We start from the raw sequence: 23539 nt of genomic DNA, 5'->3' as shown, positions 1-23539 counted from the left end.
CTCAGCACAATCTATCTCGCTTCTGATCCTTCCTTGGGCACCGCCGCTATCCTGAGCAGGCACGGTCCCGTTACGTTCGTTCAAGTTGCCAAGCCTCTGTCAGGATCCCACCCCTGACAGAGACCCTACTGTATCTTCCCCTGCAACACCCTCTGCCACAAGGTGTTGCCTGGTTCCAACCCAGTCAGCTTTCTGATCTAACTTCCTGCCTGACCCCCAGTTTACCCACTATGGTGGGGAGTGGCCTAGTGAATAGAACCCTTAGCTCCCCCCGGAGGCCCGGCTGTGAAATGTCTTGGTGTCTGTGATACCTGATCAGATGAACTCCTTCAGTGCCACCAAACGTACCATAGCTCCCCATAGTGGCGGAGCCACAGTACTGCAACGACCAGGACTCTGGGGCGCTGCAATGACATTAAATATTAAATATAATTTTTGCTGACATGACTGTCCCACCAATCTTTCTGTGTTCCTCTTAGCAGAGATTGGTCTGACAAGGGTGGACAACCTTGTGACCTAAAACCGTCCAATATCTTACTCTTCCCTATATGGAAAATGTATTTAGTTCCTGTGTGAACAAACGGTCTTGAAAATTAGATTTTAACTGATATCAATAGTGTTGAGCGATACTTTCCAATATCGGAAAGTATCGGTATCGGAAAGTATCGGCCGATACCGTCAAAATATCGGATCTAATCCGATACCGATACCCGATCCCAATGCAAGTCAATGGGACGAAAATATCGGAATTAAAATAAACCCTTTATAAACTTGTAGGTTCATTCTACATGAAGGAAAACAACTAAGAATAATGTAGGATGTATTGGGGGACGTGGCGGAGACATTCAAGGCACAGAGGTTTAGCCCAATGTAATAGAATAGCAGGTTTTTTGTTTTTTTTTATGACGTTCGGCGGTAGAAAGATTTTGACTATGTTAATTTTTTTTTATTTTGTCAGATATTGATGTTTCACTACTTCCACGCCCTTCACCTTCTTTTTTACTTCTCCCACACTTTCTTCTTCATTATCCTCATCATCAGCTTCTTTGACATCAACTTCTTCACCTTATTCATCTTCTTCTTCATCTTCTACCTATTATTTTTTTTCTTACATTGTTCATATTCTTTTTATTTTACTATTATCTTCATCATATTCTACTTCTTCATCATATTCTTATTTGTGACAGGTATTCCCGTAGTTGTTATCTATAAAAGTTTGAAGATTACACCTTCCGTTCTGCCTGTCACAAAAGAGTTACATTTGTCCGCGTTCAGTTTGGCCTGCAGCATCAGGCTTTATCCAGGGGCACCACGAGGAGGAACGGACTCACCCCCATACACTGCTTAGTCTTTTTCTGCTTATAATTTAGATAATATTTTTTGCTCTGATATTTAGTGTTATGCTTAATGTTCTTCTGCTCTTTGTTCTGCAGCCTCTTGTTCTTCTGCTTCTCGGTCTTCCAGGTCGTCGTCGTCTCCAGGGTCGTCGTCTCCGGGGTCGTCGTCATCGGGGTGGTCTTCAGGGTCGTCGTCTCCGGGGTCGTCGTCATCGGGGTGGTCTTCGGGGTCATCGTCTCCAGGGTCGTCATCATCACGGTGGTTGTCGTCTCTGGTGTCGTCGTCATCTTAGGGGTGGTCTTCCGGGTCATCGTGTTTAGTCTCTTGAACTTGGAAATATAGCAGAAGGTACAAGAAGGCTGAGAAAATGCCGAGAACCAGCTGATGGAACTGGAACTCGGATGGCTACCCGAAGGTCCAAGAGCCAATGGAACTACCGAGGACCAGCTGACGTTACTGGAACCCGGTTACTAAGCAGGAGGTACCCGTGCCTGAAAGCACTACCAAGGACCACCTGACGTTGGTGGAACTCGGATACCCAGAGGGAGGCACCTAAGCCAAAGGCTCTGCCCGGAACCAGCTGACGGTACTGGAACCAGGATGGGGAGCAGAAGGTACAAGAGCAAGTGTCTGCGTGGCTTTTGCAGGACACGATGCCGGCTGCACAGCAGGGGAACAGCTGGCGGTGCTGAACCCCACTGACACATTGGCTGGTGTTTTTCTCTGTGCAGCTAGCAGTACCGGGCCCCAACTGGCGGTGTTAGAGCCCGGGGTCAGCAGGAGGAGGAGATGGAGCAGAGTGTAGGCCGAAGCCTGCACTGGCGGCAGCTTTGGGTCTGTTGTGCCTGCGTGGCTGTTGCAGGACACGTTGCCGGCTGCACAGCAGGGGAACAGCTGGCGGTGCTGAACCCCACTGACACATTGGCTGGTGTTTGGCTCTGTGCAGCTAGCAGTACTGGGCCCCAACTGGCGGTGTTGGAGCCCGGGCTCTGCAGGGGGAGCAGAGTGTAGGCCGAAGCCTACTTGAACCAATTTCAAAGGTAACCTTTAACCCCCCCTCAGGGGTTACAAAGTAGAAGAGCCACAGCTTATGCAGCAGTAGTGCTGCACAAGTCAAAGGTTGCTCTTTTAATTTTGCTCCTTGCACACGCTGAATGAAACACGTATAACATTTAGCCCTTTATACAGTCAAACTGTGTTGGAGGCGCGAGTTCCCTTTGTAATGAGACGCAGCACAGATGTCAAGAATCCCACCTTGGTGCTGGGTGCAGCCTCCTGAGCGTTGTTATTTGCTGTACAGGAGTCTGCGCTGTCGTGTTATCCCCTGGCCTAGCGCTGTTAGCGCTGCCCATCTTCTGACCTCATTTAATGTCGGCCGCTGCGGTTCGCGATGACCATGAATCCCAGCCCCGCGGTGTCTTAACATTGTTAAAACACTGCGGGGCTGTGATTCATGGCCTGGCGCAGCACATATGTTCGCCTCTCGCACTCGGGTCCTTACACCCGCTGCAGACTGTGCGGCGTCAGCTGATCCCTTATCGCATGCCACGGCCATGAAGCCGCACAGTCTGAAGAAGGCAGAAGGAGATGAGGGACAGGCGAACTGATGCACTGCTCATGCCCATCAATCACACCCTCGCAGTCCCAAGAAATAAGACACCGAGGGGCGTTGTGTGCGTCAGGGCGGCCGCAGAGGCGCAGGCAGCCAAACAATGATGCCAGAAGACGGGCAGCGCTACCAAGGGGGTTGCAGCGTGTCATTACAAAGGAAAGTCACACCCCCGGGACGGTTAAATGGTCACACAGAGGACACATTTCAGACGTGTTTTCAGTTCCACATGTGCGAGGAGAATACGTTTATGAGCCACCTTGCACACATGCAGCATTACCTCTGTACAAGGTGGCCTTAAAAACGTACAAACGCCTGGGGGAGGGGGGACAGGTTCCCTTCAATTTCAGTTCTTGTGTCTGCGTGGCTTTTGCAGGACACGATGCCGGCTGCACAGCAGGGGAACAGCTGGCGGTGCTGAACCCCACTGACACATTGGCTGGTGTTTTTCTCTGTGCAGCTAGCAGTACCGGGCCCCAACTGGCGGTGTTAGAGCCCGGGGTCAGCAGGAGGAGGAGATGGAGCAGAGTGTAGGCCGAAGCCTGCACTGGCGGCAGCTTTGGGTCTGTTGTGCCTGTGTGGCTGTTGCAGGACACGTTGCCGGCTGCACAGCAGGGGAACAGCTGGCGGTGCTGAACCCCACTGACACATTGGCTGGTGTTTGGCTCTGTGCAGCTAGCAGTACCGGGCCCCAACTGGCGGTGTTGGAGCCCGGGCTCTGCAGGGGGAGCAGAGTGTAGGCCGAAGCCTACTTGAACCAATTTCAAAGGTAACCTTTAACCCCCCCTCAGGGGTTACAAAGTAGAAGAGCCACAGCTTATGCAGCAGTAGTGCTGCACAAGTCAAAGGTTGCTCTTTTAATTTTGCTCCTTGCACACGCTGAATGAAACACGTATAACATTTAGCCCTTTATACAGTCAAACTGTGTTGGAGGCGCGAGTTCCCTTTGTAATGAGACGCAGCACAGATGTCAAGAATCCCACCTTGGTGCTGGGTGCAGCCTCCTGAGCGTTGTTATTTGCTGTACAGGAGTCTGCGCTGTCGTGTTATCCCCTGGCCTAGCGCTGTTAGCGCTGCCCACCTTCTGACCTCATTTAATGTCGGCCGCTGCGGTTCGCGATGACCATGAATCCCAGCCCCGTGGTGTCTTAACATTGTTAAAACACTGCGGGGCTGTGATTCATGGCCTGGCGCAGCACATATGTTCGCCTCTCGCACTCGGGTCCTTACACCCGCTGCAGACTGTGCGGCGTCAGCTGATCCCTTATTGCATGCCATGGCCATGAAGCCGCACAGTCTGAAGAAGGCGGAAGGAGATGAGGGACAGGCGAACTGATGCACTGCTCATGCCCATCAATCACACCCTCGCAGTCCCAAGAAATAAGACACCGAGGGGCGTTGTGTGGGTCAGGGCAGCCGCAGAGGCGCAGGCAGCCAAACAATGATGCCAGAAGACGGGCAGCGCTACCAAGGGGGTTGCAGCGTGTCATTACAAAGGAAAGTCACACCCCTGGGACGGTTAAATGGTCACACAGAGGACACATTTCAGATGTGTTTTCAGTTCCACATGTGCGAGGAGAATACGTTTATGAGCCACCTTGCACACATGCAGCATTACCGCTGTACAAGGTGGCCTTAAAAACGTACAAACGCCTGGGGGAGGGGGGACAGGTTCCCTTCAATTTCAGTTCTTGTGTCTGCGTGGCTTTTGCAGGACACGATGCCGGCTGCACCTCATCTCCCTACGGCTTCTTCTGACTGTGCGGTGTCACGGCCGTGGCATGCTATTAGGGACCAGCTGACACCGCACAGTTTGAATAAGCCGTATGGAGATGAGTGAGAGGTGGAGGTTCAGATATGCACTGCGCATGTCCATGGATCTCAGGCCCCCAGTGGGATTAAATCAGAAGACAGTACGAGGCGGGCTCTCTGCCAGCGCGGCCGCACAGGCGCAGCCAGCCTGACACCAAATAATGTCAGAAGACGGGCAGCGCAAAATGTGTGCATGGCCAAGGGCTAACCTAACAGCGCAGGCTCCGGGACTGATTCAAACAACGCTGAGGAGGCGGCGCACGGCGCCAAGGGGGTAAGAATGACGGCTGTGCTGCGTCACATCACAAAGGAAAGTTCCACCAACCGGACGGTATCACGGTAGGAGGGGACACTTTTCATAAGTGTTAGGATCAGCATGTGCAAGGAGCACCACGAAAAGAGGCACTTTTTCCCTTTGCATCATTACTGCTGCACAAGGTGGCTCCTTCAGTAACAAACGCCTGGGGGGGGGGACAGGTTCCCTTAAATTTAACTTGTTGTGCCTGCGTGGCGGTCGCAGTACACGTTGCCGGCTGCACAGCAGGGGAACAGCTGGCGGTGCTGAACCCCACTAACACATTGGCGAGGTGTTTTGCTCTGTGCGTACAGCACTTCTGGACGGCAACTGGCGGTGTTGGAGCCCAGGGACAGGTGGAGGAGGTGGAGGTAGGAGGAGGTAGGAGGGATTGCCACACACACAGCAGGGGAACAGCTGACGTTACTGAACCCCAATAACAGAGGAGGGACTGTTGACTGTGCGTACAGCACTTCTGGACGGCAACTGGCGGTGTTGGAGCCCAGGGACAGGTGGAGGAGGAGGAGGTAGGAGGAGGTAGGAGGGATTGCCACACACACAGCAGGGGAACAGCTGACGTTACTGAACCCCAATAACAGAGGAGGGACTCTTGACTGTGCGTACAGCACTTCTGGACGGCAACTGGCGGTGTTGGAGCCCAGGGACAGGTGGAGGAGGAGGAGGTAGGAGGAGGTAGGAGGGATTGCCACACACACGGCAGGGGAACAGCTGACGTTACTGAACCCCAATAACAGAGGAGGGACTGTTGACTGTGCGTACAGCACTTCTGGACGGCAACTGGCGGTGTTGGAGCCCAGGGACAGGTGGAGGAGGAGGAGGTAGGAGGAGGTAGGAGGGATTGCCACACACACAGCAGGGGAACAGCTGACGTTACTGAACCCCAATAACAGAGGAGGGACTGTTGACTGTGCGTACAGCACTTCTGGACGGCAACTGGCGGTGTTGGAGCCCAGGGACAGGTGGAGGAGGTGGAGGTAGGAGGAGGTAGGAGGGATTGCCACACACACAGCAGGGGAACAGCTGACGTTACTGAACCCCAATAACAGAGGAGGGACTGTTGACTGTGCGTACAGCACTTCTGGACGGCAACTGGCGGTGTTGGAGCCCAGGGACAGGTGGAGGAGGAGGAGGTAGGAGGAGGTAGGAGGGATTGCCACACACACAGCAGGGGAACAGCTGACGTTACTGAACCCCAATAACAGAGGAGGGACTGTTGACTGTGCGTACAGCACTTCTGGACGGCAACTGGCGGTGTTGGAGCCCAGGGACAGGTGGAGGAGGTGGAGGTAGGAGGAGGTAGGAGGGATTGCCACACACACAGCAGGGGAACAGCTGACGTTACTGAACCCCAATAACAGAGGAGGGACTGTTGACTGTGCGTACAGCACTTCTGGACGGCAACTGGCGGTGTTGGAGCCCAGGGACAGGTGGAGGAGGTGGAGGTAGGAGGAGGTAGGAGGGATTGCCACACACACAGCAGGGGAACAGCTGACGTTACTGAACCCCAATAACAGAGGAGGGACTGTTGACTGTGCGTACAGCACTTCTGGACGGCAACTGGCGGTGTTGGAGCCCAGGGACAGGTGGAGGAGGTGGAGGTAGGAGGAGGTAGGAGGGATTGCCACACACACAGCAGGGGAACAGCTGACGTTACTGAACCCCAATAACAGAGGAGGGACTGTTGACTGTGCGTACAGCACTTCTGGACGGCAACTGGCGGTGTTGGAGCCCAGGGACAGGTGGAGGAGGAGGAGGTAGGAGGAGGTAGGAGGGATTGCCACACACACAGCAGGGGAACAGCTGACGTTACTGAACCCCAATAACAGAGGAGGGACTCTTGACTGTGCGTACAGCACTTCTGGACGGCAACTGGCGGTGTTGGAGCCCAGGGACAGGTGGAGGAGGAGGAGGTAGGAGGAGGTAGGAGGGATTGCCACACACACAGCAGGGGAACAGCTGACGTTACTGAACCCCAATAACAGAGGAGGGACTGTTGACTGTGCGTACAGCACTTCTGGACGGCAACTGGCGGTGTTGGAGCCCAGGGACAGGTGGAGGAGGAGGAGGTAGGAGGAGGTAGGAGGGATTGCCACACACACAGCAGGGGAACAGCTGACGTTACTGAACCCCAATAACAGAGGAGGGACTGTTGACTGTGCGTACAGCACTTCTGGACGGCAACTGGCGGTGTTGGAGCCCAGGGACAGGTGGAGGAGGTGGAGGTAGGAGGAGGTAGGAGGGATTGCCACACACACAGCAGGGGAACAGCTGACGTTACTGAACCCCAATAACAGAGGAGGGACTGTTGACTGTGCGTACAGCACTTCTGGACGGCAACTGGCGGTGTTGGAGCCCAGGGACAGGTGGAGGAGGAGGAGGTAGGAGGAGGTAGGAGGGATTGCCACACACACAGCAGGGGAACAGCTGACGTTACTGAACCCCAATAACAGAGGAGGGACTGTTGACTGTGCGTACAGCACTTCTGGACGGCAACTGGCGGTGTTGGGGCCCAGGGACAGGTGGAGGAGGAGGAGGTAGGAGGAGGTAGGAGGGATTGCCACACACACAGCAGGGGAACAGCTGACGTTACTGAACCCCAATAACAGAGGAGGGACTGTTGACTGTGCGTACAGCACTTCTGGATGGCAACTGGCGGTGTTGGAGCCCAGGGACAGGTGGAGGAGGAGGAGGTAGGAGGAGGTAGGAGGGATTGCCACACACACAGCAGGGGAACAGCTGACGTTACTGAACCCCAATAACAGAGGAGGGACTGTTGACTGTGCGTACAGCACTTCTGGACGGCAACTGGCGGTGTTGGAGCCCAGGGACAGGTGGAGGAGGTGGGGGTAGGAGGAGGTAGGAGGGATTGCCACACACACAGCAGGGGAACAGCTGACGTTACTGAACCCCAATAACAGAGGAGGGACTGTTGACTGTGCGTACAGCACTTCTGGACGGCAACTGGCGGTGTTGGAGCCCAGGGACAGGTGGAGGAGGAGGAGGTAGGAGGAGGTAGGAGGGATTGCCACACACACAGCAGGGGAACAGCTGACGTTACTGAACCCCAATAACAGAGGAGGGACTGTTGACTGTGCGTACAGCACTTCTGGACGGCAACTGGCGGTGTTGGAGCCCAGGGACAGGTGGAGGAGGAGGAGGTAGGAGGAGGTAGGAGGGATTGCCACACACACAGCAGGGGAACAGCTGACGTTACTGAACCCCAATAACAGAGGAGGGACTGTTGACTGTGCGTACAGCACTTCTGGACGGCAACTGGCGGTGTTGGGGCCCAGGGACAGGTGGAGGAGGAGGAGGTAGGAGGAGGTAGGAGGGATTGCCACACACACAGCAGGGGAACAGCTGACGTTACTGAACCCCAATAACAGAGGAGGGACTGTTGACTGTGCGTACAGCACTTCTGGACGGCAACTGGCGGTGTTGGAGCCCAGGGACAGGTGGAGGAGGAGGAGGTAGGAGGAGGTAGGAGGGATTGCCACACACACAGCAGGGGAACAGCTGACGTTACTGAACCCCAATAACAGAGGAGGGACTGTTGACTGTGCGTACAGCACTTCTGGACGGCAACTGGCGGTGTTGGAGCCCAGGGACAGGTGGAGGAGGTGGAGGTAGGAGGAGGTAGGAGGGATTGCCACACACACAGCAGGGGAACAGCTGACGTTACTGAACCCCAATAACAGAGGAGGGACTGTTGACTGTGCGTACAGCACTTCTGGACGGCAACTGGCGGTGTTGGAGCCCAGGGACAGGTGGAGGAGGAGGAGGTAGGAGGAGGTAGGAGGGATTGCCACACACACAGCAGGGGAACAGCTGACGTTACTGAACCCCAATAACAGAGGAGGGACTGTTGACTGTGCGTACAGCACTTCTGGACGGCAACTGGCGGTGTTGGAGCCCAGGGACAGGTGGAGGAGGAGGAGGTAGGGGGAGGTAGGAGGGATTGCCACACACACAGCAGGGGAACAGCTGACGTTACTGAACCCCAATAACAGAGGAGCGACTGTTGGGACTGTGCGGACAGCACTTCTGGACGGCAACTGGCGGTGTTAGAGCCCAGGGACAGGTGGAAAAGCAGAGGAACACAATGTAGGCCGAAGCCTGAGAAAGTCGAAAGGGAACCTTTAACCCCCCCCAAGGCGTTTGTAGCTGAAAGAGCCAGCTTGTGCAGCACAAAAGATGCAAAAGGAAAAGGTGGCTCTTTTCATCACGCTCCTTGCAAACACAGAACTAAACACTTATAAAATGTGTCCCCTGAAACCGTGAAACCGTCCCGGAGGTGGGACTTTCCTTCGTAATATGACGCAGCACAACCGTCATTCCTATTCCCCCGGCGCCGCGCCCCGGCTCCTCAGCGTTGTTTGATTCCGTCCCGGAGCCTGCGCTGTTAAGTTATCCCTTGGCCAGGCACACTTAGTGCTGCCCATCTTCTGACATCATTTGGTGTCAGGCTGGCTGCGCCTGTGCGGCCGCGCTGGACGAGAGCCCGCCTCACAGTGTCTTCTGATTTTATCCCACTGGGGGCCTGGGATCCATGGCCATGCGCAGTGCATATCCTCGCCTCTCACTCCCCTCCCTACGGCTTCTTAAGACTGTGCGGTGTCACGACCGTGGCATGCTATTAGGGACCAGCTGACACCGAACAGTCTGAAGAAGCCATAGGGAGATGAGTGAGAGGTGGAGGTTCAGATATGCAATGCGCATGTCCATGGATCCCAGGCCCCCAGTGGGATTAAATCAGAAGACACTGCGAGGCGGGCTCTCGGCCAGCGCGGCCGCACAGGCGCAGCCATCCTGACACCAAATGATGCCAGAAGACGGGCAGCGCTAAGTGTGCCTGGCCACGGGATAACATAACAGCGCAGGCTCCGGGACAGAATCAAACAACGCTGAGGAGCCGGGGCGCAGCGCCGGGGGGGTAGGAATGATGGCTGTGCTGCGTCATATTACGAAGGAAAGTCCCACCTCCGGGACGGTTTTACGGTATCAGTGGACACATTTTATAAGTGTTAAGTTCTGCGTGTGCAAGGAGCTAAACCAAAATAGCTACCTTTTCCTTGTGCAGCATTACTGCTGCACAAGGTGGCTCTTTCAGTAACAAACGCCTTGGGGGGGGGGGGACAGATTCCCTTACATTTCAGTTGTTGTGTCAGCGTGGCGGTCGCATGACACATTGCCGGCTACACAGCTGGGGATCAGCTGACGTTACTGAAACCCAATAACACTGGGTCGTATGTTTTGACTGTGCAGACGGCACTTCTGAGCCTCAACTGGCGGTGTTGGAGCCCAGGAATTTAAGTTCAGGTGGTAGAAAGATGAACACAACAGGAGACCTGGATAACGTATACAGTGACCTAATTATTTAATCAGGAGGAGGAGTGGCAAATTCCTGCGAGATCCAGGCCTTGTTCATTTTCAGGAAAGTAAGCCGGTCAACGTTATCGGAGGATAGTCGCATGCGACGGTCAGTTAGTACACCACCTGCAGCACTAAAGACACGTTCCGATAATACACTGGCCGCAGGGCAAGACAGCACCTCCAATGCATACTGGCTTAGCTCTGGCCATGTATCCAGCTTTGAGACCCAAAACTTGAAAGGGGAAGAGCCGTCTGGGAGTACAGCAAGAGGGCAAGACATGTAGTCTGTCACCATCTGACGGAACCGTTGCCTCCTGCTGACTGGAGCCGTCTGTGATGGTGTAGACTTTTGTGGGGGGCACAGAAAACTGTGCCACAGTTGGGCCATACTGGTCTTGCCTTGTGCAGAGGCACTGCTTCTGCTCCCTCTTTGTGCAGAGCCTCCACCACTGCCTGGACGCACTGAGCTGCTTTGGAATGCACTAGCAGCACTTCTCTCAGTTGGAATGGAGAAGATGATGGAATTGACCAGTGTGTCTTGGTACTCCCGCATTTTTCACTCCCGGTTCAACGGTGTGATGAGGCTTTCTACGTTGTCCCGGTAGCGAGGATCGAGGAGGGTGAACACCCAATAATCAGACATGTTGAAAATGTGGGCGATGCGGCGGTCGTTTCTCAGGCACTGCAGCATGTAATCCACCATGTGCTGCAGACTGCCAACTGCCCAAGAAACGCTGTCCCCTGCTGGAGGCGTGGTCTCTGCCCGCTCATCATCACCCCACCCTCGCTGTACACACTGAGTACTGGACAATTCGGTAACTCCCTCCTCTGGACGGATGTCTTCCTCCTCCATTGACTCCTCCTCATCCTCCTCACAAACTGTCCGCTGCCTACGCGTTTGTGAGGAACCACGTGGCGCTGACTGTCCAGAAGATGATGGAAATGGTGAATCCTCATCCTCCACCTCTTCCACAACATCATCCCTTAGCGCTTGCAGTGATTTTTCAAGCAGGCAGATAAGGGGGACAGTCATGCTGACTAGTGCATCATCTGCACTCGCCATCCGCGTGGAATAATCAAAGGGACGCAAAACCTGGCAGACGTCATTCATAGTGGCCCACTCTGTGGTTGTGAAGTCTGTACGGCGCTGACTGCGACTTCTTTGCGCCTGATGCAGCTGGTACTCCATTACTGCTTGCTGGTGCTCACACAACCGCTCCAACATATGTAACGTGGAATTCCACCTGGTAGGTAGGTCACATATGATGCGATGTTCCGGCAGGCGGTGTCGGCGCTGCAGAGCCGCAATGCGCGCTTTTGCCGTGCTGGAACGCCGCAAGTGAGCACACTCTAGGCGGACCTTGTGCAGCAGTGCATCAAGATCCGGATAGTCCCTCAAAAAGCTCTGCACGACCAAATTGAGCACATGTGCCAGACATGGGATGTGAGTGAGGTTGCCGAGGCCCAGAGCTGCCACCAGATTTCGGCCATTATCACACACTACCATGCCTGGCTGGAGATTCGCTGGCACAAACCACACATCGCTCTCCTGCTTGATGGCATTCCAGAGCTCCTGCGCTGTGTGGCTACGATTCCCCAAAAAAATTAATTTCAAGACGGCCTGTTGACGTTTGGCCACGGCTGTGCTCATGTCGGTCGTAACAGGTACACGTTCATCACGGGTCCATGTGGAGGTGGACTGTGACGGCTCCTGCAGCGATGATTCTGAGGAACTGGTGTAAGAGGAGGAGTCAATGCGTACAGAATGGATTCCTGCAATCCTTGGAGTGGGCAGGACACGTCCTGCGCCACTCGCACGGTCTGTACCCGGCTCAACGACATTAACCCAATGGGCAGTGAGGGAAAGGTATCGCCCCTGTCCATGTTGACTGGTCCACGCATCGGTGGTGAGGTGGACCTTGCTACTGACGGCGTTCAGTAGCGCGTGTTTTATGTGTCCCTCCACATGCTTGTGCAGGGCAGGGACGGCTTGCCTGCTGAAGTAAAAGCGGCTGGGCACATTGTACTGTGGGACTGCCAATGACATCAAGTCACGGAAGCTGTCAGTCTCCACCAGCCTGAATGACAGCATTTCCAGTGAAAGAAGTTTGGCAATGCCTGCAGTCAGAGCCTGTGCTCGTGGGTGGTTTGACGAGAAAGGCCGCCTTTTCTCCCATGCCTGTACTACCGATGGCTGTAGACTGGGCTGGGAGTGTGTGGATGACTGGGAAAGTGGTGCTGCGGGTGGAATTACAGCGGGTCTCTGGACAACAGGGCCAGAGGTTCTTCCACGGCGATCCTGGGAGGAAGCCGAACCAGCTGCGTGTGAGCTAGAGGAAGAGGCAACACGAGCTGAAGAGGTGGTAGCTGCCGCTGTTGGTTGGCCTAGCTCTTCAGTGTGTTTTTCTAACTCCGCCGGGTGCCTGTTGCGCACATGTTTCCACATGTTGGAGGTATTGAGGTTGCTGACATTTCGACCTCTTTTGACTTTTTGATGACACACCTTGCATCTGACATAGCAAATGTCATCTGCAACTGTGTCAAAAAAGGACCAGGCACTGCAAGTCTTGGGAGCGCCCTTTTTGGCTTTTGGAAGAGACGTGCTCCTAACGGGTGCCAAAGCGGAGGCTGCAGGATCCGCAGTCTTCCCCCTCCCTCTCCCTCTTTGGGCCGTACGGGGAATCTCTTCCTCAGAGCTGCTCCCACCACCTTCCTGTCCCTCACGCCAAGATGGGTCAAGGACCTCATCATCTACACTACCCTCTGCCCCCAACTGCTCCTCCTGGGTAGTCTCAGCAGCAGAGCACGCGCCAGTAAGTGGCACCTGAGTGTCATCATCAGCTGATGCGGCCTGCGATGTGGTGACCGGAGCCACTGGCCCACCCGCCTCTTCAGAGGAAGAGAGAAAAAGCTGTTGGGCATCACTGCACCCTGCCTCTTCTTCCATTTCTCCAATGCTGCTTGGCTGGCCCCCTGTTTCCAAGCCAAGAGATTCAGAGAACAGAAGTAGAGACGGCTCCTGTCCTGGGCTCTCTGTCTGCCTGGGCAATTTGGCAGGTGGTGAAGAGACAGATGGCTGCTCTCCAGTGCTCTGTGTCTGAGAGGATGTGGCACTAATTGAAGTTGATGCATTAGCTGCCATCCATCCGACAACGGCTTCAATTTGTTCTTCACGCAGCAGCGGTGTTCGGCGCTCTGACACAAAGCTGCGCATGAACGACTGTTGCCTGGTGAATGTGGGTGCTGATGAGTCACCGGTGCCCGCAGCAGGCACAGAATCCCCACGTCCCCTCCCTGCTCCGCGCCCACGCCCACGCCCACGTGCCTTACTCACTGCCTTCTTCATCTTGGTTGACTGATAAAGATAAGCAGAAAAGTACTAACGGCTTTGTGTGCTTATTCCTGAGCAACTCCTCCTAACAGGTATAAGAAACACTAATTTTCTAAAGTGTGGACTAGACTTTAATATGAGCTAATGTGGCCTACACAAATGTAAAGTGGTGTAACTGGTGTGTTTGGTGAACTTTATTATTTATTTATTTTTTGGGGGCTGAACTGACAACGGATAGAGCTGCAGTCACACATTTGAAAAAATGTGCAGCAGCCTGCACTACTTAAAACAAAATGAAAATTGATTTGGCGGTATGACGCAGTGAACAACCCTGAGCTGGAGACAACCAGGCTACGGCTGCTCACAGACTACAGGGCGAGCTGCAGTCACACGGAGACCGTGCAGACAGCCGTAAACGGCGCTGCAAGGCCCAAAAACCCTCCTCTACGTTATCCTATGTAGTGTTTTTCCACAAATTAGCTGGAGACGGGTGGAAAGACACTAATAGGATTTTTTTGAATAAATTAGCAGCAGACTACACTACTTGAAAAAAAAAAAAAAAAAGAACAGTATGAGGCAATGAACCACCCTCCCTGAACTGAATACAACCAGCTATGGATGGCCTATGTGGCTGCACTCAGACTAGAGAGTGGGCTGCACTCACACACACACACACACAGACCTTGCAGATCGCTGTGAAAACAGCGCTACAAGGCAAAAGCAAGGTGAATAATAGGTGAACACAGCGGTTGCTAAATTAGCCTTTGGAAAGCACAAAGAAGCAAATCACTATCTCTAAACTGTCCCTCAGTCAGCAAACAGCGTCCTGTCACTAACTGAATTCACAGCAGAGTGATCGCAATATGGCGCCAGCGACTTTTAAACTGCATCATGACATCATTTCAGCAGCCAATCACAGCCTTGCCAGTAGTTTCATGCCCTCCATGCTAAACAGGATGTGCCCACACTTGGAATCATTCTCATTGGCTGAATTTCTGCATTTTGAATCTTGGAACTTCCGATTCCCGTATCCGATACGCGGCAAGTATCGGATTCCCGGTATCGGAATTCCGATACCGCAAGTATCGGCCGATACCCGATACTTGCGGTATCGGAATGCTCAACACTAGATATCAATAAAAGTTTTCAGTTTTAAAAGAGTATTTTTGTTTGTAAGTTTCGTATAATATACCCCTAATTAAGTAATTTCATATGTAATAAGAAACAACTAGAGAAGAAGAAAGTTTTTCGAGTGGAAATGAATTCTTCTCAAATTCCGCCAAAAAAACGCATTCTGGCGAATTCAGATTTTTTTGTAATCTGCTGCATACGAATTCAGCAAAATTGCTGAAAGGTAGAGGGTCGGAAAAGTTAAAAAAAAAAAAAGAAAAGAGGAACATCAAGATCTCTGGAGATGAACTTATGACTTTGAGATTGTTGATATTGTTTAACAATTTGGGTTCTCAAGTCCTCAGACAATTACAGTTTTGTTTCCTCCTCTTTCTGTTCTCCATGCTAAGTGTGGCACACACAGATACACAATGCAAAGACTGAGTCAACTTCTCCCCTTTTTATCTGGTTTTAGGTGTGATTTTCATAATCCCCATACCTGTTACTTGCCACAGGTGAGTTTGAGCATAAACGACTGCATTGCCCTTTGAAAAGTAAGATTTTAATCAATATCTCACTGAATAATATAACATTTTCCAAAATTTTGATGAGACTGAATTTCCTAGAACTTTCTTATCTCATAGCATGACACAATCTTCTATTTTACTTAAATTAGTTGTTGTAAAAATGAGTACAGCCCACATCAAAATCTACTACATCTAGTATTTATATGACCTCCATTATTTGTAAGGAAAGCATCAAGTCTTCAAGGCCAGGAATGAGCAAGTTGCCAACATATTGCAGCATCGCTCTTATTCAATTCTTCGACAACGAGCTCTTTTAGAGCCCGGGTGCTGAATGGAGAGTGATTACAACTTGTCTCTTCAGAATTTCCCATAGGTGTTTGGTGGGGGTCAGATCAGGACACACTTGACCACTGAATCACTGTCACCTGCTTTCCTTCTGAAATACAACAGATGTGAGTTTTGGATCAATGCCATGTTGGAAAAGAGCTCATTTACAAAGGGCACTGAGCAATGGCAGCATCTTCTATTTCAATATAGAGAGTCGTCCATCTATGAATTTACAATACCATCAATGAACTGTAGCTCCCCAACTCCAGCAGACCCACTTAAGGACACTGCCTCTATATTTCACTGTAGGCCCCATAAGTAAGTAGTGAACATGCTTTATCAGATAATAAACAGGGTACTCTAGTCAGCTATTGTGGTGAGGCATCCGGTCTCATGTTTCACCAAGCTTTGTCACAGGATACGTGCAATCATAGATGGACAAAATATGAGATTTTCAATGGTGAAAAGCAAACTTAAAAATAATTGTGTATTCCTGAAATTAGGGTCATTAATGGGTAAAACTTTTTTTGCTTATGCTATATTTTAATTAAATGACTGTATAAATGAAGAGAAGAACTTGTGATATGATAAGTAAACATATTCCTTGCTAAATAGATTTCTGATAATGATATAAAGGCCTTGAGCAGCAGTGTACAAGAAGTCACCCTGCCTGTGATAGTAGATTAGACGATGGATTCCAGCACCCATAAGCGCTACCATGAAGATAACTTTGATTCCAGACAACATTTGGACAGTTATTTGTCAGATAAAGCTGATATGATCTCTGCAGAGGATTCCTTGATATTTCCCATTGAAAATCTTCTGAAAAGTTTTAAAGAGGGTAAGTATCCTAATTGATCTGTTTAGATAGTTTTAACTAAATACAAATAAGGAAATTTAGTTTTTAGTGGTTTGGGGGATCAAAGGTGGAAAGTACAGTGCCCGACTCATCTCAAGCAAGGGAAGTAGAGCAAAGCTGTGTTTGATTATTCCGTATGATGAATACTATACAATTTCAGGGGTTAGTGTCACTGGTTTCCTCTGTAATTTTCAGAACACTGGAAATAAGTTGAGGATAATAAATGGTTTAACAAACATTTCAGTTGTTGGTACAATTACTTTTAAATCTGCTGTAATAATACGTTCACATTTACAAATGCAGATTTTGCTGCAGATCCATAGTAAATCCACATTCAATTTGGATTTTGATACTCATTTGCCGTGCGTTGCACAAGATAAAATCCAATGTTTAAAGTCTCCAAATTTCAGGTCAGTTTCTGAAGTTTTTTTGCATTGTGCAAATGAGTTTCCTTAAGAGCTCAGATTATAACTTATTGATATGAATGTTATCTTTAAAGAAGCACACCAGCATCATACATTCCAACTTTCACAGAAGAGAAAGAGGGACAAAATATGTGTGCTGTGGCAACCCCTAATCAAATCCTTATTCAGATCCATTTACCATTTCTTTCTACCCTTATAGGAAAAAATATCAGGGGGGTATGGTGGCTGCAAAGGAAATTCAACAGACCACCTGGGAGAGCAAGAAGTAGACCAAAATCTGGGACTGTTACTCTGCATCTGGCGTATTTTGGAGCTATTGATTAATTCTTTGTGAATTTGTTCATAAAGTAGCATGTAAAAATTTGGGCACCCATGGCCAAAATTACTGTTATTGAGAACAGCTAAGCAAGTTGAAGATGAAATGATCTCTAAAAAGTTAGATAGATAGATAGATAGATAGATAGATAGATAGATAGATAGATAGATAGATAGATAGATAGATACAGTGGGTACGGAAAGTATTCAGACCCCTTTAATTTTTTTGTTTCATTGCAGCCAATTGATAAATTCAAAAAAGCTCATTTTTTTCTCATTAATGTACACTCTACACTCCATCTTGACTGGAAAAAAGAAAAAAAAATGTAGCCATTTTTGCAAATTTAATAAAAAAGAAAAACTGAAATATCACATGGTCATAAGTATTCAACCCCTTTGCTCAGACACTCATATTTAAGTCACGTGCTGTCCACTTCCTTGTGATCCTCCTTGAGATGGTTCTACTCCTTTATTGGAGTCCAGCTGTGTTTAAATAAACTGATAGGACTTGATTTGGAAAGGCGCACACCTGTCTATATAAGATCTCACAGCTCAACGTGCATGTCAGACCAAATGAGAATCATCAGGTTAAAGGAACTGGCCAAGGAGCTCAGAGACAGTTATGGCAAGGCACAGATCTGGCCAAGGTTACAACAGAATGTCTGCAGTACTCAAGGTTCCTAAGAGCACAGTGGCCTCCATAATCCTTAAATGGAAGAAGCTTGGGACCACCAGAAGTCTTCCTAGACCTGGCCGTCCAGCCAAACTGGACCATAAAGGAATGTGACCTGGGGAGGTAAATGACTTCAGGGAGGAGGCCCGGGGACTTCAGGACACTAGGTTTAACATCACCCTGGTCAACCCAAATACTATCCCCCAGAATATTATTTACCAAGCCACCAAGTGACCATCCCCCTAGCTTTGGGGTCAGTAGGGTTGAGCGAAACGGGTCGATCATTTTCAAAAGTCGCCGACTTTTGGCTAAGTCGGCGTCTCATGAAACCCGATCCGACCCCTGTGCTTGTCGGCCATGCGGTACGCGACTTTCGCGCCAAAGTCGCGTTTCAATGACGCGAAAAGCGCCATTTCTCAGCCAATGAAGGTGAACGCAGAGTGTGGGCAGCGTGATGACATAGATCCTGGTCCCCACCATCTTAGAGAAGGGCATTGCAGTGATTGGCTTGCTGTCTGCGGCGTCACAGGGGCTATAAAGGGGCGTTCCCGCCGACCGCCATCTTACTGCTGCTGATCTGAGCTTAGGGAGAGGTTGCTGCCGCTTCGTCAGAAGCAGGGAGAGCGTTAGGCAGGGTCCACTAACCACCAAACCGCTTGTGCTGTAGCGATTTCCACTGTCCAACACCACCTTCGGTGTGCAGGAACAGTGGAAGCTATTTTTTTTTTTTTTTTTCCTCAGCGCTGTAGCTCATTGGGCTGCCCTAGAAGGCTCCGTGATAGCTGTATTGCTGTGTGTACGCCACTGTGGAAACCAACTGCTTTTTTCAAAGCACATATCCTCTTGTTCCTTTCTGCACAGCTATCTTTTTTGTTTGTCCACACTTTTTATTTAATTTGTGCATCAGTCCACTCCTATTGCTGCCTGCCATACCTGGCTTAGATTACTGCAGGGAGATAGTAATTGTAGGACAGTCCCTGTTTTTTTTTTTTTTGTGGGAGATTAAGATTGGCATTTCTGCTACAGTGCCATCCCTGTGTGTGCCATCTCTCACTGAGTGGGCCATAGAAAGCCTATTTATTTTTTCCGTGATTTGTGTTCTAAATTCTACCTCAACACAAAAACACTACATCAATCAGTGGTAGAAAAATATTGGCCTCAGTCAGGGCTTGTGTGCCACTGCTGTGTGTGCTATCTCTCATTCAGTGGGCCATAGAAAGCATTTTTTTTTTTTCCTTGATTTGTGTTCTAAAATCTACCTCAACACAAAAACACTACATCAATCAGTGGTAGAAAAATATTGGCCTCAGTCAGGGCTTGTGTGCCACTGCTGTGTGTGCTATCTCTCATTCAGTGGGCTATAGAAAGCCTATTTATTTATTTATTTTTTTTCTTATTATTTGGTTTCTAAAGTCTCCCTGAAAAAAAAAAAAAAAAAACAGTGGGAGAGTAATATTGCCCTTTCAGCTTGTGTGCCAGTCTTGACTCCTGGGTGTGCCACCTCTCTCTCATTCAGTGGGCCATAGAAAGCCTATTTATTTTTTTGGTTTTTTTAATATTATTTGGTTTCTAAAGTCTCCCTGAAAATAAAAAAAAAAAAACTTAAAAAAACAGTGGGAGAGTAATATTGCCCTTTCAGCTTGTGTGCCAGTCTTGACTCCTGGGTGTGCCACCTCTCTCATTCAGTGGGCCATAGAAAGCCTATTTATTTTATTTTTTTAAATATTATTGGGTTTCTAAAGTCTCCCTTAAAAAACAAAAAATACATAAAAAAACAGTGGGAGAGTAATATTGCCCTTTCAGCTTGTGTGCCAGTCTTGACTCCTGGGTGTGCCACCTCTCTCATTCAGTGGGCCATAGAAAGCATTTTTTTTTTTTCCTTGATTTGTGTTCTAAAATCTACCTCAACACAAAAACACTACATCAATCAGTGGGAGAAAAATATTGGCCTCAGTCAGGGCTTGTGTGCCACTGCTGTGTGTGCTATCTCTCATTCAGTGGGCTATAGAAAGCCTATTTATTTATTTATTTTTTTTCTTATTATTTGGTTTCTAAAGTCTCCCTGAAAAAAAAAAAAAAAAAAAAAACAGTGGGAGAGTAATATTGCCCTTTCAGCTTGTGTGCCAGTCTTGACTCCTGGGTGTGCCACCTCTCTCTCATTCAGTGGGCCATAGAAAGCCTATTTATTTATTTTTTTTAAATATTATTGGGTTTCTAAAGTCTCCCTTAAAAAACAAAAAATACATAAAAAAACAGTGGGAGAGTAATATTGCCCTTTCAGCTTGTGTGCCAGTCTTGACTCCTGGGTGTGCCACCTCTCTCTCTCATTCAGTGGGCCATAGAAAGGCTATTTATTTTTTTGGTTTTTTTAATATTATTTGGTTTCTAAAGTCTCCCTGAAAAAAAAAAAATAAATAAATTAGGTGGGAGATTAATATTGACATTAGTGCTTGAGTGACAGTCCTGCGTGTGTGTCATCTCTGTGATTTTGTGCCACAGAAAACAGAGTGTGTAACATTGTGCCTGATTTTCCTTGTGGTCTCACCAACCTGTTAAGGGATATTGAAATCATACTGAAGTTATAGCTCACCGTGTAAGTTGTTTGACAGCAACAAATAAAGTTACTTTGGTTAAGATTTTAAAACAATGAGGAAGTCTGGTGCAAGAGGTCGTCGTGGGCGTTCATTGTCAGCTGGTAATGATGGTAGTGGTAGTGGAGCATCAGGTGGTCGTGGGGATAAAAATATTCCACCTAAGTCTGGAGCTGTGGAGCCAGTTTCGTCGTCAGGCTACACAAGGCCTCGAACGCTCTCTTTTCTGGGAGTAGGAAAACCGCTTTTAAAGGCGGAGCAGCAACAGCAAGTTTTGGCTTACATTGCAGACTCAGCCTCTAGCTCTTTTGCCTCCTCTTCCGAAACTGGTAAATGTAAAAGCAGCGCGTCGCTTGTGGATGTTCACGGTCAGGGACAAGTCGCTTCCTTGTCCTCCTCAGCAAAAACTACAACAAGAGAGAAGGATGCAGCAGGCGACACAACGGGTCACTCCATGGAGCTCTTTACACATACCGTCCCTGGCTTAGAAAGTGAAACATTTAACAGGCCATGCCCATTACAAGTATATTCTGACATGGAGTGCACTGATGCACAGCCACAGCCAGAGTACTATGCTGCTCCTTTGACTCAGACCACCACATTGCCCTCTCAGGGTACAGATCCACAATCAGACCCTGATGAGACTATGTTGCCCCGCCACGAACGCTATACCACCGACCGACACAGTGACACAGACGAAGTTGCACACGAGCTCGAAGAGGAGGTAATAGATGACCCAGTTATTGACCCCGATTGGCAGCCATTGGGGGAACAGGGTGCAGGCGGCAGTAGTTCAGAAGCGGAGGTGGAGGAGGGGCCGCAGCAGGCATCAACATCGCAACAGGTTCCATCTGCCGGGCCCGTATCTGGCCCAAAACGCGTGTCAAAGCCAAAACCTGTTGGAGGACAGCGTGGCCATCCGGTTAAAGCTCAGTCTGCAATCCCTGAAAAGGGATCCGAGTCTAGGAAGAGTGCAGTCTGGCATTTTTTTAAACAACATCCAACTGATCAGCGCAAAGTCATCTGTCAAAAATGTTCAACTAGCTTAAGCAGAGGTCAGAATCTGAAAAGTCTAAATACTAGTTGCATGCATAGACACTTAACCACCATGCATTTTCAAGCCTGGACTAACTACCAAACGTCCCTTAAGGTTGTAGCACCCTCGGCCAATGAAGCTAGTCAGCAACGCAACATCCCTTCCGTCACTGTAAGGCCACCATTTTCCGCACCACCGGCAGTATCTGTGCAGGTTTCTTTGCCAGCCAAAAGCAGTCAGGGTCAGGGAACCACCAGTTTTGTAGGAGGAAATATTGCATCTAGGGCACCGGCGGAAACAATACCGTCTCCAACCGTCTCTCAGTCTGCCATGTACACCGGCACACCCGAAAGTTCCACGATCTCCAGCTCTCCAGTCCAGCTCACCCTACATGAGACTCTGGTTAGAAAAAGGAAGTACTTATCCTCGCATCCGCGTACACAGGGTTTTAACGCCCACATAGCTAGACTAATCTCGTTAGAGATGATGCCCTACCGGTTAGTTGAAAGCGAAGCTTTCAAAGCCCTGATGGAGTACGCTGAACCACGATACGAGCTACCCAGTCGACACTTTTTTTCCAGAAAAGCCATCCCAGCCCTGCACCAGCATGTTAAACAGCGCATCGTCCATGCACTCAGGCAATCTGTGAGTACAAAGGTGCACCTGACTACAGATGCATGGACCAGTAGGCATGGCCAGGGACGTTATGTGTCCATCACGGCACACTGGGTGAATGTGGTGGATGCAGGGTCCACAGGCGACATCAATTTAGGCACAGTTGTGCCTAGCCCACGGTCTAGGAAACAGTTGGCTGTAGGCGTTCGCACCCCCTCCTCCTCCTCCTCCTCGTCCTCCTGCAGAAGCTACAGCTCTTCCACAGAACGCAGTCTGCCAACCACTCCATCGGCAGATGACACTGTTGCACACCAGTTGTCCCATTATGGGCCAGCTACTGCCAAGCGTCAGCAGGCTGTATTGGCTATGAAGTGTTTGGGCGACAACAGACACACCGCGGAAGTTCTATCCGAGTTCTTGCAACAAGAAACGCAGTCATGGCTGGGCACAGTAGATCTTGAGGCAGGCAAGGTAGTGAGTGATAACGGAAGGAATTTCATGGCTGCCATCTCCCTTTCCCAACTGAAACACATTCCTTGCCTGGCTCACACCTTAAACCTGGTGGTGCAGTGCTTATTGAAAACTTATCCTGGGTTCTCCGACCTGCTCCTCAAAGTGCGTGCACTTTGCTCACATATCCGACGTTCGCCTGTACACGCCAGCCGTATGCAGACCTATCAGCGGTCTTTGAACCTTCCCCAGCATCGCCTAATCATAGACGTTGCAACAAGGTGGAACTCAACACTGCACATGCTTCAGAGACTGTGCGAACAGAGGCGTGCTGTTATTTATTTGTGGGAGGATACACGGGCAGGCAGTAGGATGGCAGACATGGAGTTGTCAGGTGTGCAGTGGTCTAAGATACAAGACATGTGTCAAGTCCTTCAGTGTTTTGAGGAATGCACACGGCTGGTTAGTGCAGACAACGCCGTAATAAGCATGAGCATCCCCCTAATGCGTCTGCTGATGCAAAGTTTGACGCACATAAAGGAGCAGGCGTCTGCACCAGAGGAAGAGGAAAGCCTTGATGACAGTCAGCCATTGTCTGGTCAGGGCAGTGTACAGGACGAGGTAGCGGGCGAAGAGGAGGTGGAGGACGAGGAGGATGATGGGGATGAGTATATTTTTAATGCCGAACCTTTCCCGGGGGCACAGGAAATTGGTTGCGTGTCACGGCCGGGTTCTGGTTTTTTGAGGGACACAAGTGACGTAGATTTGCCTGCAACTGCCCCTCAACCAATCACAACCGGAGATTTGACAACTGGAACTTTGGCCCACATGG

General features: G+C 50.0%; 1 pseudogene across 1 annotated transcript in view; it reads left to right on the top strand.

Annotated features, from left to right (window-relative positions):
- The first annotated feature begins 16386 nt into the window (after positions 1–16386).
- LOC143764295 (indolethylamine N-methyltransferase-like) overlaps positions 16387–23539 on the top strand; it is a 28556-nt pseudogene continuing 21403 nt past the window's right edge. The window contains exon 1 of the transcript XR_013213144.1: positions 16387–16584. The product of XR_013213144.1 is annotated as an indolethylamine N-methyltransferase-like (transcript). The remainder of the gene's footprint in view (positions 16585–23539) is intronic.

The sequence above is a fragment of the Ranitomeya variabilis genome, chromosome 4 (genome assembly GCF_051348905.1).
Source record: "Ranitomeya variabilis isolate aRanVar5 chromosome 4, aRanVar5.hap1, whole genome shotgun sequence".
Classification (NCBI taxonomy): Eukaryota; Metazoa; Chordata; class Amphibia; order Anura; family Dendrobatidae; genus Ranitomeya; species Ranitomeya variabilis.
This window is presented reverse-complemented; position numbering and strand designations above follow the sequence as displayed.